Raw genomic sequence first — 16,524 nt, 5'->3', positions numbered from 1 at the left:
ACTATAGTGGGGATTAGGAAATGGTTCCTTTCCCCATTATAGTGTGATCTCAGAGTTAGAATAATAAAGTAGGGGGTGTGGGGGGTACAACCCCCACATGGGGGGTGCCAGGGGGCTTACCCCCCTGCTTTACCCTTTTTTTTTTTTACTTCGACTTTTATGTTCAAAAACAGCGAATCTGCTGTTCAATTTGATGTTTTTCGAACATCTAGGTGTGTTGACATTGTTAGTTTCGTGGATTAAAGTTGCTCATATGAGCACTCGTCCTTCTGCCAATCGCAGTAATAAAGGTAAACCAAATTATATGACAACAATATTGCTATATGGTGAACCTAGCATACAAAAATTGAAGTATGAACTATTCAACTAGGCCACTATTAAAAATAACAGTACAGTGAGCATAGTTGTCATGTGAACAGCTGGATTCCCTTCACAAGCTCTAAGTTTCAAAACTTCGAACTGCAAATGTTTGAGACCATAAGATCAAAGTTTTGAAACTTCAAACATTTTGAATGAAGATCGCCGTACAGTGCAGAATGAGAAATTTATCATTTTCCTCATTGTAATGTGATCTTGGAGTTGGTATATTTATTTAGCAAGGGGTGTGGGGGGTGCAGAGGGCCTTGCCCCCTCAAAAAAATTAAAAAAAAATGTTTTTTTTTTTTATTTTTTTATTGCAATTTTGAAGTTTCAAAACTTTGATCTTATGGTCTCGACCATTTGCATTTTGAAGTTTTGAAACCGAGCTTGTGAAGTAGATCCAGACAGCTGCAACAGGTGAGATAAAACTGTGGCAAATAGTCAGGTAAAATAAACTGATATGTGGTTTTATGTCTGTACATGCGACGCAATATAACAACATATCTATAAATTCCCTTGTCTGGCAACTCTCAAGCCACGGAGGAACAAGACAGTACAGTTCTGTAAGTAAACTTACTGTGACAATGTCAGGTATTGCCATCTGTACCAGGGAGAATAGGGCAGTGCATGTGTAACATATGCCATCACAGTTAGCTGGAATTTTGTGAATAGTTCTGTGAATGATTTTGTGTCATTTGGCTTTCACAATGACTTGTACAGATGCTTATGTTAAAAATGCATTAACAGTGTTGTTATAACTGATAAAAATGCTTATGTTTGAACAAAGAATTCTATCATTTCCAAATACTGCAACAGATCTTAGAAAAGCTCTGAGTCTGTTCTCTACCAGAGTTATTTGATCAAATGTGAAGTCATTCTATAACCAGCACTGAGTGGATGCAACTCACAGATCAGCTTTTTTGTTTTGTTTTCTTTGGAATCTGATATAAAAATCTATGACAGTTATTTCAGTCAGTTCAGATAGATCAGTGTACGTTGGAAGAACATCACCTTGCCTTGTGGAAATAAGAAACTCATAATCTAATCTTGCCTTGCTGTATTAATTAAGATAGATAGGGAACAGTTGTTCTTCTTTAGACAGTAGGAATTACAGTGAGATTAGCTAAGTATTGTTTTTAAGCATCTGCTTGAATCTGTCCAACTGTGTTATATTTATTTCTCCTGTGATTGAAACCCTGATGTTTATTGCACTTAAATATTTAATATTCTCATGTTTTCTGTTTTATTACTTTTTATTAAATATTTTTATACCTTTTATTGTGGCTGGACTTTTAGAGATTACTTTTAACATCTTGGGAGTACTTGTGCTTATTCTAGTATGCCTTGGCCACTCCAAAAACCCTTGCTGCTTCAGTTAAGCTCTACAATTTATGTTAGTATTGATTTTACTCAATATAATTGGATACCCTTGTAAGAGTCTGACAGTGACTGGCTGGTGGTATCATTGTTACCTTATTGTCTGGGCATAAGGGGGAACAGCTAGTAAATCTGTGCCAGCTTTTCCCAGGAGTGTTTGTGTGTGTGTGTGTGTGTGTGTGTGTGTGTGTGTGTGTGTGTGTGTGTGTGTGTGTGTGTGTGTGTGTGTGTGTGTGTGTGTCTGTGTGTGAAAATCAAATACCCAGGTGTAGATGTGTCAGTCACTTGAACTGCTCTTCGGGGAAATTGTGCTTGATGTAGAGAGCTGCATTTGAAATTACTGTGTAGATCCATCCCTGTTTTACTGATGGTCTCTGACCAGTGTCAGTGGTGAGGAGTGAGACTCCTTGATTACTGGCCCTGGTAAAGAGGGCCTGTCACTCTTACCACAACAGTCAGTCTTCAAATGATCACTGCTGCAGAAGCCCAAGCTATATGGGTTATATCCTGCATAGGCTAGAACAGCCAGTCAGCTTTCAAAGCTTTAGGGTACCTTCTTCTCGCCCATACCATTAGTCAGCCCAGTCTGAGTTGACTAAAAATCAGGTTTGAGTGCCAATTCCTTCAGAACTTTCATATGAACTGAGAGAGGGAGGCTGAACCCTGATATGACATTGCTAGGAAAAAAATGTGCACAAGTTTGGAGTGAAGATTGGGGGAAGATGGGTGAAGGCTGCCAGCCTAGTCAAATAGAATTTGATACATAATTCAATCATTTGTATAAATATATGTAAAATACACTTTTGAATTGCCTGAGGAGCTTTTTTTTCTCCCCAGGTTTCTGCTTGTAAGATCCTATAGCTGATTGTTACTACTATGTTACTAAAATGTAATAAATTGTTTTCTAGTCCTGAGGAGCTTTTCTCCCCAGGTCTCTGCTGAAAATGAGCCAAAAGTTCAGCCAGACTAACCTGGTTAACAAATGTAAAATAAATAAATAAAATAAATAAATACATTTGTATAAATAAATGTAAAATATAGGCTTGTGTTTTTAAATGAAAGAAAACACTGTAAAATGTGAACTTCAAGATTGTTGCAACATTGCCATCTGCTGTAAGGAAAATCAAGCCAAGCATTTCAAATGTTCTTTGAAGTTACAATTATCTAAAAAGTGGAGCCAAAGCGTCTAGTTGAATGCATTCTTTCTATTGTCTTAACTTAAGGAATAATTGTTAGAGTAGACATGTCAAATGTCTTTTATTGTTGTAGTTTCCTGAGCAGGTGTTAGCTTGCTAAATAATGCAGTTTGTGGCCTGGGAACTCCAGACTAAATGTCAAAATGATGTAATGTGAATACTGGGAAAACCTAAGTGTCAAAATGATGTAATTTGGGAGGGCCTTAGCAGAGTTATTTGATAGTGTTTTAAAAACTATTGTTCAGTAAGAGATTGAAAGCATTTGTCTTGGACCATCAACCCCAGTACTGCTTATGCTCTTTATGTCTGTAAGTAGGATTATAGCACTGTGTTTTCTCTTAAGGATAGCTAAAGATTAGAAAGTTAGATCGAGTGTTTTTCTTTGACATAGTTCTGTGTGATCTCTGAACTCTTAGATATCTCTGTGGTGTAGTAGTATTATCTTGTGTTTTAATTATTTATTATTAAATATTTTGAAAACCTTTTACATGTGGCTGGTTTATGTAGAGAAGTAGATTCTAGAGTACATTGCATATTTATAGAGGTTATCGTAATAGGTCACTCTAATAAGCCTTAGACTGAATAGTCACATTGCCAATTGGATAATAATATTGCACAGTAATAAATGGGGTAGTAGTAAACACGAAGAAGACCAAACACCACGAATAATAAAGATGCTTTAATTCATATGAAATCCAAAAAGAGTAAGCGCTTTCGCGTGCTGCCAGTGCACGCTTCTTCAGACAAGTTTAAAACACAACAGTGCCTCATTCCCTTATATATCATATAACTGCAGCTGTTAATTCATTAATTGGTCCAATATAATGAACCATTTAAGTTCTTAAGGTCAGAACATTTTTTAAAATGTGTGCCTTAAACAACAACACATCAGCATGAGTCAACGAAATATGCTTAAGAATACATATTATTTAACATCCATTGCGTTGAAGCAAAAATCTCATTGCATAATGTTGTTATTCTAAGATAAAGAATCACAGTAATTATAATTACTCAACAAAAGTTGTGAAGACTACATTCTAAAATGAAATTGAAACGTAGCGACTGTATAATGCACACACTATATTCTTCTATATATTCTACTTGATATAGTTAAACTAATAGTCTCAATATACGGAGACTAAAATCATAGCATAAGCTGAAAGCGAACCACCTTTTTGCTTGATATTCGTACAGCGCTCTTGACTACGCTAATATTCTACTGCATATAAAAATGGTGCTAATCTATGAACAAGGAATATGTATGTATGTACTTATAATAGATACTAACCAATAAATACAAATGCATATCAAAAGAGTGTATAAATGTATATATGTACATGATATGTGAGTAAAAGTATGAATAAATATAAAAATATAAAAACATATAAATATAATATGATGTGTGTATTAAAATCAAAAAATCAATCTTGTATGTTTTAAACAAAACTACAAAATATATTGTACAATGTATGAGAGACATTAAATGACAATACTTCTAAAAACAAACAGTATGGTAAAGAAACCAGTATTTTATAAAAATATGAAAAGCAAAACTAATTTTATGCACCATGTTGTTTCAAGTAGTCATTTCTAAATTAATTATAATTTTTAAATAATTATTTATTATTAAATATTTTGAAAACCTTTTACATGTGGCTGGTTTATGTAGAGAAGTAGATTCTAGAGTACATTGCATATTTATAGAGGTTATCGTAATAGGTCACTCTAATAAGCCTTAGACTGAATAGTCACATTGCCAATTGGATAATAATATTGCACAGTAATAAATGGGCACCCTTTCAAGGGCTTTTGGGTAGCTGATAATTATATTAGCTGGTGGTGGCAGGAATTACTACCATATAGTCTGGGCAAAGGGGCACAGCTGGAGAATCTGTGTCAGCCTTTCCCATGAGTGTCTGTGAAGTTGTATAAATATTTATCTCAAAGTGTGAGTGTGTGTCAGCTACCTGGGCAAGGACACGACGTACTGGTTGGAGAGAGAGGGTACTGGAGGTTAGCTTGCCAGCTAGGCTGAAATCTGGACCGTATAGCTGTGCTAGTGGGGAGTCTTATTGGAGACCTGGAGAGCAAGGGAGCAGCCAGCCCCAGACTGACTGTGATCACTGTGTGCACTTAAGGGAAATTGTACTTTACTGTGTGTATTTGTTATCCTTTCCTCTTCTAGGAGACAACCTCCCTGGTGTTACCGGTGAGGATTGAGGCTCCTTAATTGCTGGGCCAGGGCATGGTCATCACAAGTGGTGGCAGTGGTTAGGATAAGATATCCTTACAAGTGTTTGGCAGTGGTGTGGGTAGAGTGAATCCTGTAGCTTATGTACAGTGATCTCTGAAAGTGTTTTGTACTCTGAATCAGCCACACAGTGTATACTCAGAGTTCAGATCACAATTGTTTTATTTCTTTTGTTAGCTTAGTTAGTCAGGGTGAGCAGACAGTATGTCAGCACAAGAGTATGGAAAGCTGACAAGGAGCCAGCTGGTGGAGATATGCCAGGCTAGGGGACTGGTGCATGGAAATTTGATGAAGGCAGACCTGATTGCAGCCTTGGTTACAGCTGCAACAGAAAATCACATCCAGGAGGACAATCAGACTGGCAGTGGCAATACAATATCATCGGAGAATGGACAGCTCAACTTTTCTGCAGTGGACTTAAAAATCCAGCTGAAGCTAAAGAGACTTGAGTTGGAGGCCAGGCATTTGGAGATAGAAGCCAAAGAAAAGGAGCGTCAGAGGAAGCATGAGAGGGAAATGCTGACTCTTCGCAAGAGTCATGGAGGTAATGGGGAAGGGAGTAAATGGACCCCAGAAGCACAACAGGTCAGTAAATTTCTTCATCAATTTAAAGAGGGGGATAATTTTGATAGTTTCATTCACATGTTTTAAAGGGTATACAAACAGTATAGTGTTGACCAAAGCGTCTGGGTACAGTTCCTGACCCCCTTAGTCCATGGGAAAGCTGTAACTTGTATATCACAAATGCCTGACTCTGTCTGTTTTGATTATACTGCTATAAAGAAATGTATGTTACAATGTTTTCAGGTAACACCTGAAATGTATAGGAAAAAGTTTTGTGAGCAGAGACGCAAGGCAGATGAAAATGTATGTGGATATGTTGTTGAACTGAGCACTTATTTTCATAGCTGGGTGAGTGGATGTCAGGTCACCACTTTTGAAGGGCTGGCAGACCTTTTGGTGAGGGAACAAGCCCTTAGCACTTTGCCAGAGGACATGAGGATCTGGTTACCTGATAGACAATGTGCTACTTCAGATGAGTTGGGGAAGAAGGGAGACCTATACCTGGCCAGCAGGGCAGCCCTGCCCAGGAAGGGGACCCCTGGTACTGCTCATGGGTCTGAAGGAACCCATGGTGGACAGCACAGACTGCCCCAACAGAATCCGCCAGTAGCAGGGGAAGCCACTAGTCCAGGTACACATCCAGGAGCTAGGAGTAAATGTTTTGAATGCAACCAGTGGGGCCATGGGGCATACAGGGGTCCATGGAGGCAAGGTGGGGAATCGAAGGTGAGGGAGCCAGTAAGTGGGAAAGACAAAATGCCAACAGTGGGTTGTCTTGAGACAACAGGGGTATGGAACTACCATCCTGTAGATGTCCTGAGAGGGAAGGATTTGGATGAGGCAGTCCCATGTACTTATGCAGTTACACATGGTCAGGCTAGGAGACAAGCATGAGGGTATGCTAGCATGGGGGAGACGCAGACAGAGTGCATACTTGCAGCCAGGACTGCTGAGGTGGTTACTTCAGGGAGGGAGCTGCTCTGTAGCAGTGAGACTGAAGGTGAGCCACAGCTGCTTGTGGGTACTGATGTTCACTTGGACAGGGTAACTGCAAAGGTAGAGGTGAGTAGTAGTACCCAGGCTGACAGTGAGGCATCCCTATCAGAGGATGCCAGACTTCCTGTGGAAGGGGAGCTGGGAAGAGTTACAAGGAGAGAGTTGAGACAGGCTCAGCTCTCAGTCCCTACATTGCAAGGCCTGAGGCAGGTAGCTAGGGAGGCACCTGATTCTCAAGGGAAGGGGGAATCTGTATACTGGGACAAAGGGTTACTATACAAAGAGTGGACCCCTGAGGGAGGGCTAGAAGGTGAGAGAGTACAGCTGTTGGTAGTGCCTAGAGCCTACCATCTGGTGCTTCTAGCCATAGCCCATGATATTCCCTTTGCAGGTCATATGGGCATAAAATGTACAAAGAGGCATATTATGCAAAACTTCTATTGGTCTGGAATTTTCAGAGATGTAACAGGGTACTGCAGGACCTGTGAGCAGTGCCGAAAGGTAGGCAAGGCAGGAGACAAGGTGAGAGCTCCTTTGATGCCTTTACCTGTGATTGAGGAGCCATTTCAGAGGGTAGCTATGGATATTGTGGGTCCTCTGAGTACTCCAAGTTCCACAAGGAAAAAGTATATCCTAGTGGTAGTGGATTATGCTACACAATATCCTGAGGCAGTGGCTTTGTCCTCCATTGAGGCAGAGAAGGTGGCAGATGCTTTGTTAGAGATTTTCAGCAGGGTAGGTTTCCCAAAAGAAATACTGACTGACCGAGGTGCCAATTTCAATACTGACTGACCGAGGTGCCAATTTCATGTCAGACCTGCTGGCTTGTCTGTGGAAGTCCTGTGGGGTGAAGCACATGAAGACCACCCCCTACCATCCCCAGACTAATGGTCTTGTTGAGAGGTTAAACTCTATAATCAAGTCCATGCTATGGGCATTTGCAGATCAGTTCAAGAGGGAGTGGGACAAATATTTGCCCCATCTGTTGTTTGCTTACAGAGACGTTCCCCAGGAATCCACAGGTTTTTCACCTTTTCAGCTGCTGTATGGGCATAGGGTGAGGGGACCTCTAGATTTAATTTGAGATGAGTGGGAAGGTGAGTGTGAGTGTCACAAGGAGTCTGTTGTGGCATACGTCCTAAACCTCAGGACAAGGCTCAGGGAACTCATGGGCTTGGCCCAGGAGAACCTGGCAGAAGCCCAACAACAGAAAAAGGTGTGGTACGGCAGGAATGCTTGAGCTAGAGAATATGCTGTGGGGCAGCAGGTAATGGTTCTCATTCCTGTCAGACACAACAAGCTGCATGCAGCTTGGGAGGGACCCTACAAGGTGGTAAGAAAGGTAAGTGATGTTCACTACATGGTGGAAGTGCTAGGCAGATGGCAAGGGCACAAATTGTACCATGTTAACATGTTGAAACCTTACCATGATAGGGAGGCCCTTGTGCTGAGTATTTGCAGTGGATTGCAGGAGGAGTCTGAGGGAGATCTGGTGACTGATCTCCTAAGAGAGACTTGGACTGACACCTCAGTGGAAGGGTTAGCAATGTCCCAGCAGCTATCTCCTACCAAGGTTCAAGATATCTGAGCAGTGTTGCAGGAATCTGGGGACATGTTCACTGGGAAACCAGGAAGCACCCACCTGGTGCAGCACCAGGTGGATACAGGGACCCAAAGGCCTATTAGGCAGCCCCCTTATAGGGTGCCCGAGAGAGTCAAACAGACTCTGTGGGAGGAGGTACAGGAGATGTTGGAACTAGGAGTGATTCAAGAGTCTAACAGTCCCTGGGCCTCGCCAGTAGTGTTGGTGCCAAAGATGGATAGCAGCACCAGGTTCTGTGTGGATTACAGGAAATGAAATAGTCACACAGAGTCAGATGCTTACTCCATGCCTGGGGCAGATGAGGCCCTAGAGCAGCTGGGTGGGGATAAGTATCTTACAACCATTGATCTTACCAAGGTTTACTGGCAGGTGCCCTTGACTCCCAGTGCTAGAGAGAAGTCAGCCTTTGTGACTCCTTTTGGCTTGTACGAGTTCACAAAGATGCACTTTGGGATGAAGAATGCCCCAGCGACTTTCCAGAGGTTAGTAGATCATATCCTAGCAGGAGAAGGAGGGTTTGCTCTTGCTTACCTAGATGATATTGCCATATACAGCCATTCCTGGCCAGAGCACCTTCAGCGTGTCAGGGAGGTGATGGGCAGACTACAGAGATTAGGGTTGACCGTTAAGCCGAGCAAATGTCAGGTGGGTATGGCAGAGGTCTCCTACCTAGGACATAGATTGGGGAGTGGTAAGATAAGGCCAGAACCTGCCAAAGTGGAAGCTATTCAGGCATGGCCTGCACGTGTTACTAAAAAGCAGGTGAGGGCATTCTTAGGGACAGCAGGGTACTACAGAAAGTTCATCCCCAGTTATAGTACCATAGCTGCTCCCTTCACAGACCTGACAAGGAAGAACAGGCCAGATAAGGTAGTGTGGACCCCAGCATGTGAGCAGGCATTTCAGAAGCTTAAAGAAGCTTTGGGAGGACCCCCTGTGTTAGCCAGTCCAGATTACAGCAAATAATTAGTTGTGCAAGTGGATGCTTTGAACCATGGGGTGGGGGCTGTACTTAGCCAGATTTCTTCAAAGGGAGAAGAGCACCCAGTGGTTTATCTCAGTCATAGGCTCCAACACAGGGAGGAATGCTATGCAGCTGTAGAAAAGCAATGTCTAGCTATAGTGTGGGCATTGCAGAAACTTCAGCCTTATCTGTATGGAAAAACATTCACTGTAATGATAGATGACAACCCTTTAACATGGTTGAACAGAGCCAGTCAGCAAAATGCCAAATTGCTAAGATGGAGCCTGGGGTTGCAAGCATATGATATGTCAGTGCAGCACAACAGTGGGAGTAGCAATGTCAATGAGGATGGGCTCTCAAGACAGGGAATAGGGTGAGGTACACCCAGATAGACCTAACTCTCTCAAGCGGCATTTCTCAAGGGTCACTTGAAGAACTAGCTTGAGTTCTCCAGGGGGGAAGAGATATGAAGATTGAGGAAAGATGGGCAAAGGCTGCCAGCATACATAATTCTATAATTTCTTTCCAAACTCTCCGGATTCTATCATTTCTCTCCAAACTCTCCAAAATTAACTGGTCTTACCTCACCACTCTTCTTTTAGATGAAGCTGTCCACTCCTTCAACACTACATTCCTAAACATTCTTAACTCCCTTGCTCCTCTTTGCACAATTAGAATCAAATCTAATACTACTCCCTGGCTCACTAAATCTACCAGAACCCTCATGAAAGACCGGGATAGGATTTGGAAAATGTGGACTAAAACTAGAACCCCTTCTCTTCTTCAGAAATATAAAGAACTCAGAAATAAAATAAAAAAAAAATCATTCATTATGACAAAATAAACTTCTATGCCAATCATCCCTCTACTCTTAAATCAGACCCAAAGAAATTCTGGAGCTCTATTAAACAGACTCTTCATCCAGGAAACCCTTCCTCTCCTAACCCATGTCCCAATGCAACACCTGAAGACATAGCCAACAAATTTAACAATTATTTTATAAACTCAATAACCTCCATAATAAATTCTTTCCACCCCAGAAACAACACTAGCACCCCTACAAACTCTATACCTCTTCCAAACCCTCCTAACTCCTTCTCCCTAAAAGCAGAATCAACTAACTATGTAAATCATTACTGTCTAAACTTAAACCTTGCTCCCCATCTGTTGACAAGCTACCCTCTTACTTCCCGCAGATTGCCTCTGAACCTCTTTCCTATCCTGTATCCATCTTAATCAATCAATCCATTTCTGAATCCTATGTCCCCACTGTATGGAAGAATTTCTTTACTTTACTCTACCCATTCACAAAGGGGGCAACTCCTCAGACATATCCAACTTCAGACCAATTGCCATACTCTCTCCACTCTCAAAAATCCTAGAGAAATGCATTCACAAGCAGGTAATGCATTACCTTCACCAGGAAAACCTTCTCACACCCACATAGCATGGTTTCCGTCCCATGCATAGTACAACTACTGCACTCATATAATTCATCAACATAGTCTCCCTAGCTCATGATAACAATAAACTTGTCTCATGCCTATTCCTTGACCTTTCTAAAGCCTTTGACACTGTCTCTCACCCAATCCTTCTAGATAAACTCACTAACTTATATTTCTCTCCTCCTACTATCTCCTGGTTCTCCAGCTATCTCTCTACCTGCCAGCAATCAGTTAAATGGTTTTCTGCACTATCCTCCCCTCTCACTGTACAAATAGGTGTCCCCAAGGGTTCATACTTGGACCACTACTCTTTAATATTTTTACCAACTTGCATTACTCCTCTTGTCCCCAGTCATCTCTTGTGCAATATGTTGATTACTCAACTGTTATTACCATTGCTGACAACCCAACTGTCCTCCACTCAACTACCCAGACATCCTTCCACACCATTGTGACTTGGCTTAGTGATAACAAACTAATACTTAATCCAAAAAAAAAACTAAGCTCCTACTCTTCTTCCCTAAAAACATCACCACACTCAAAAGTACATTTGCCATCTTATCCTGCAACAACACTATCATCTCAGCTGAATCTAGTACTAAATTGCTAGGTGTTACAATAGATGATCAGCTTAAGTTTGATCTCCATATTACTAACTCAGTAAAAAAAACTCATCAGAAACTTGGACACCTTTTCCGTAGCAAGAAATACTTAACTAACACTGCCCGAATAACTCTCTCCCAGGCTTTATTACTCCTGACACTCATATACAGCTGCCACATATTCACAAACCTAAGTTCTACACTTATTTCTTGAAACTACCTATAATAAGATCGCCAGATTTGCAGCTAACCAAACCTACAAGTCTCACCACTGCTTAGCACTGCAGCAACTAGACTGGCTAGAATTCCCTCAGCTGCTCCAACTATATTAACTACAAATCACCCACTCTATCCTCTATCTACCCTCCTTCTGCCCCAGCCTCTCCACTATCATATCCAAATATTCCCCTGCTAGGATGCTACACAGCTCAAATCAAGAATTATTAGACATCTACAAACCCAAAACCAAAATAGGCTGCCTTCTCTATAACTATAACCCAGCTACATCCTGGAACCAACTCCCCTTGGAAATAAAATCCATCCAGCATTGCAGAACTTTCAAATTAGCCACACAGAAATACTTAAACAAAGTGGTCTTGCCACTGTAGCCAACCACCCTGAAACCACCATCCTTTCACCTATTTCACCACCTCACTCTTAATGTATCTCTAACACTATTCCCCTGCCTCTTCTACCTCTTCCCTTCCTCTATCTCCAACCATTCTTACAGTCTCAAAACAACTTATCTGTCTAGTCTGTCTCCTATACTCTACCTCCCCTACATCTCCTACTAGCCATTCTTACTTTCCTTTCTTCTTCCAAAACTCCTATACAACTAGATCCTACCCACTTTAAATAAGCATCTGCCTAACTATTAACTCATTTTGCTCTAATAAGCAGCTTAAATAATATTGTAACTAGTCACATTTTTATCTGCTAATTGTTTAAAACCTTGTTTGTAACAACTCACATACTTGTCTGACAATTGTTAATACTCTGTACAATTGAATTGCCTGAGGAGCTTTTTTTCTCCCCAGGTCTCTGCTTGTAAGATCCTATAGCTGATTGCTACTACTATGTTACTAAAATTTAATAAATTGTTTTCTAGTTCTGGGGAGATTTTCTTCCAGGGTCTCTGCTGAAAATGAGCCAAAAGCTCAGCTAGACTAACCCGGTTAACAAATGTAAAATAAATAAATAAAATAAATAAATTTATATAAATAAATGTAAAATATAGGCTTGTGTTTTTAAATGAAAGAAAACACTGTAAAATGTGAACTTCAAGATTGTTGCAACATTGCCATCTGCTGTAAGGAAAATCAAGCCAAGCATTTCAAATGTTCTTTGAAGTTACAATTATCTAAATAGTGGAGCCGAAGCGTCTAGCTGAATGCATTCTTTTTATTGTCTTAACTTAAGGAATAATTGGAGAGTATATATGTGAAATGTCTTTTATTGTTGTAGTTTCCTGAGCAGGTGTTAGCTTGCTAAATAACGCAGTTTGTGGCCTGGGAACTCCAGACTAAGTGTCAAAATGATGTAATGTGAATACTGGGAAAACCTAAGTGTCAAAATGATGTAATTTGGGAGGGCCTTAGCAGAGCTATTTGATAGTGTTTTAAAAACTATTGTTCAGTAAGAGACTGAAAGCATTTGTCTTGGACCATCAACCCCATTACTGCTTATGCTCTTTATGTCTGTAAGTAGGTTATATCACTATGTTTTCTCTTAAGGATAGCTAAAGATTAGAATGTTAGATTAAGAGTTTTTCTTTGACATCAGACCTGTCCTACTGTATTATTTTAAGTTTCTGTGTGATCTCTGAACTCTTAGATATCTCTGTGGTGTAGTAGTATTGTCGTGTGTTTTAATTATTTATTATTAAATATTTTGAAAACCTTTTACCTGTGGCTGGTTTGTGTAGAGAAGTACATTCTAGAGTACATTGCATATTTATAGAGGTTATCGTAATAGGCCACTCTAATAAGCCTTAGACTGAATAGTCATATTACCAATTGGATAATAATATTGCACAGTAATAACTGGACACCCTTTCAAGGACCTTTGGGTAGCTGATAATTATATTAGCTGGTGGTGGCAGGAATCACTACCATATAGTCTGGGTAAAGGAGCACAGCTGGAGAATCTGTATCAGCCTTTCCCAGGAGTGTCTGTGAAGTTGTACAAATACTTATCTCAAAGTGTGGGTGTGTGTCAGCTACCTGGGCAGGGACACAAAGCACTGGTTGGACAGAGAGGGTACTGGAGGTTAGCTTGCCAGCTAGGCTGAGATCTGGACCCTATAGCTGTGCCAGTGGGGGGTCTTATTGGAGACCTGGAGAGCAAAGGAGCAACCAGCCCCAGACTGACTGTGATCTCTATGTGCACTTAAGGGAAATTGTACTTTACTGTGTGTATTTGTTATCCTTTCCTCTTTTAGGAGACAACCTCCCTGGTGTTAGTGGTGAGGATTGAGGCTCCTTGATTGCTGGGCCAGGGCATTGTCATCACAGTTGACATAAAAAAAACACACAGAAAAACAAGGGGAGTGGCTACTACTGCAGTGATCAGTCGAATATCTACTGTTATGCAAACTTACACCGCTGTACTGTGTTCATCATATGGATCACTGCTGCAGTAACCTAAGCTAACTGGGTAAATTACAATGGCTTAGAAAAGGGAAGGGATCATGAATTCCTGGATAATAGTCCTAGCAAAGCATAACTTAGACCTTGAGAAGGAATCTAGCTTGTAGTGCTTTGTAAAAGTATGTACAGAGGACCAAGATGCATGTTCTAGAATACTTCTAGATTCCAGCCCTTTCCAAAAAGCCATAGACGAAGCCACAGCTCAGGTAGAATAGGCCTTGACCCTGTATGCAATAGTTTTGTTATGGTGATTATAACAAAAGGTAATAGTCTAAGACAACCATTTGAAAAAATCTGCTTTGACACAGTTTGCCCTTTCTTCTTACCTTCACTTGAAATGAACAACTGATTGCAAGTTCTCAAAATGTTTTTCTGTCAAGATAGAACCTGAATTGCTGTGGACATCCAAGATATAAAGTATTTTTCTCACTCATTTTTAGGTTCAGGAAAGAACACAGGGAGATTGGTAGTTTGGCTTAAAGTGAACTTGGATAGGACTTTAGGCATAAAAGAATGGGCAGGATTCACGAAGCCTCTGTGTAAGAGTTACAAGGCTTACATGGAGGCTGCAGTTAAACGGTGTGATGTCAGCATGTCATGCATATGCATGAGGGCATGCTGAATCACACCTAAGGCTAACACGGTCCGTGTAAGACAGTAGGGGGCATGTCCGTAGGGCGAGCCCTGCAAACGGACATGCCCCCAGAAGAGTAAAAGTCCCGAAAGTAAACCCCCATGACAGAGTCCGTGTAAATGTGAATAAACACAAGATGCCCCCACAGTCTATGAACATAAAATGTAGAAATGAACATCTAATATTTTTTTTTTATAAGTTGTAAAGATGTTTGCCCGTGAGTGCGCTCGTTTGCGCGGGCGTGCCCAGTGCTTAGCCACAGTTAGCAGTCAGTGGAAAAGCATATAAGAACTAAATATGCAAAGTAAGCCAAGAAGCAATAGCGTAGCGGTAGAGACGTCGGCTGAAGAGGAGGCAGTCATGGTTCGAGCCCCCACAACATCAATTTTTATTTTTAGTGAAATAAGCATGAAACAAGTCCCTGACATATATGTACATATATAAAATTATATTTTATGTAAAATGTAATGAAATGGGCCATGTATTTTGAAGAAATGTGAGATAAAAAAAAAAAAAAATGTGAGATGTGCCCATAGCTGAGCTACAGTCTAACAAGTTGAGGATATCTGCTTGTAGGTGAGCAGTGTTTTAACAGGTGTAAAATGAGTGCCCGTAGGTGAGCAGTGTTTTAACAGGTGTAAAATGAGTGCCCGTAGGTGAGCAGTGGTTTAATAGGTGTAAAATGAGTGCCCGGGGTTGAGCAGCATTTTAACACGCTGAAACTGTGTGCCCATAGCTGACCTGAGCGTAATATGCGTGCTGACAGCCAAACGGCACGTAAGCTAGCGTGATCCGTTTGCGCGGAGCTGCGCACCGCGCCAACAAGCTAACCGACGGGCAACGTTGAGCAAGCTGTATCAAAACTGCCTTTACACAGACACACCTCCTAGCCTGTGTAGACAGTCATAAAATATAAAAAGCAATGGCCAGGTTCGAACCCAGGATACCATGCACCATAGTCATAGTACTGAACTACTAAGCCATGACAGTTGCACTTAGAAATGCAGTAATAGCATATATATAGGAATGAATAGAAAGAGGAGCATGACAAAGCAGGTTTTGTGAAGCTGATACAATTCCAAAATGGCCAATCACAGATAAGTGCGGGAAAAACGGCATATATAGGCCCCATAGGCGGGAATACACAGCATAACCGATTGTAGAACCGACTTGCAGCCAGGATGTCAGGTGTAGGAGAGGGTAGTTGCTTTCGAGCACAGAGGTGGGGTGTTGAGGAGTCCAAATATATGGTTTGGCTCCTTGTCCATAATCATGAGGCCCAACTCATGCAGGGCCAGGTCCTGTGGGGAGCATATAGGGCTGAGGCATGGGACCGGTTGGCACATGATCTCATCAGGGCCACAGGAATACCAAGGACTGGTGAGCAGGTCCATCACCACCATGCGGACCTGAAGAGACATAAGCAGGACCAACTGAACCATTGGATCCAGGAGGCCCGACAAATGCCCAATGCCCCACTACTGAGTAAGTTACATGTAATTATTTATGTAAGAAATTAACCTAGCTGATATTATGGAGATGTGCATTCCAATATTACTTTATTTATATTACAGCTGCAGGTGTCCGTTCTGTGAACCATCGAGCCTATGGCGATAGGCTGTTGCAGTTGCGCCACCAGGCAAGTCAGTAATTCTCTCCCTGTAACTGTAAATAAATATATAAGTATGACAGTTAGCAAAAGAGTGCAGTGTAGTCACTAATTAATAAAATGTGCAAGTAACAGTGTAAGAGGGTTTGCAAGTATTGCTTGATTACAAAAGTGTGATGCAGCCTGTAATCCAAACATAAAAATGAAACAAGTCTGAAATAAAGATGTCCCGCCTGTAATATAATAGTACATAACCTGCAGCAGGCTGAAAAGTA

General features: G+C 41.2%; 1 protein-coding gene across 1 annotated transcript in view; it reads right to left on the bottom strand.

The window, feature by feature from the left end:
- Positions 1–16,524, bottom strand: part of GPR141 (G protein-coupled receptor 141) — a 455,102-nt gene that overhangs the window by 279,738 nt on the left and 158,840 nt on the right. The window lies entirely within an intron of this gene.

Source organism: Protopterus annectens, chromosome 3.part0 (assembly GCF_019279795.1).
Source record: "Protopterus annectens isolate FY-2018-M chromosome 3.part0, PAN1.0, whole genome shotgun sequence".
Classification (NCBI taxonomy): Eukaryota; Metazoa; Chordata; order Ceratodontiformes; family Protopteridae; genus Protopterus; species Protopterus annectens.
Note: the sequence above shows the minus strand (reverse complement) of the source record. Positions and strands in the feature narration are given on the sequence as shown.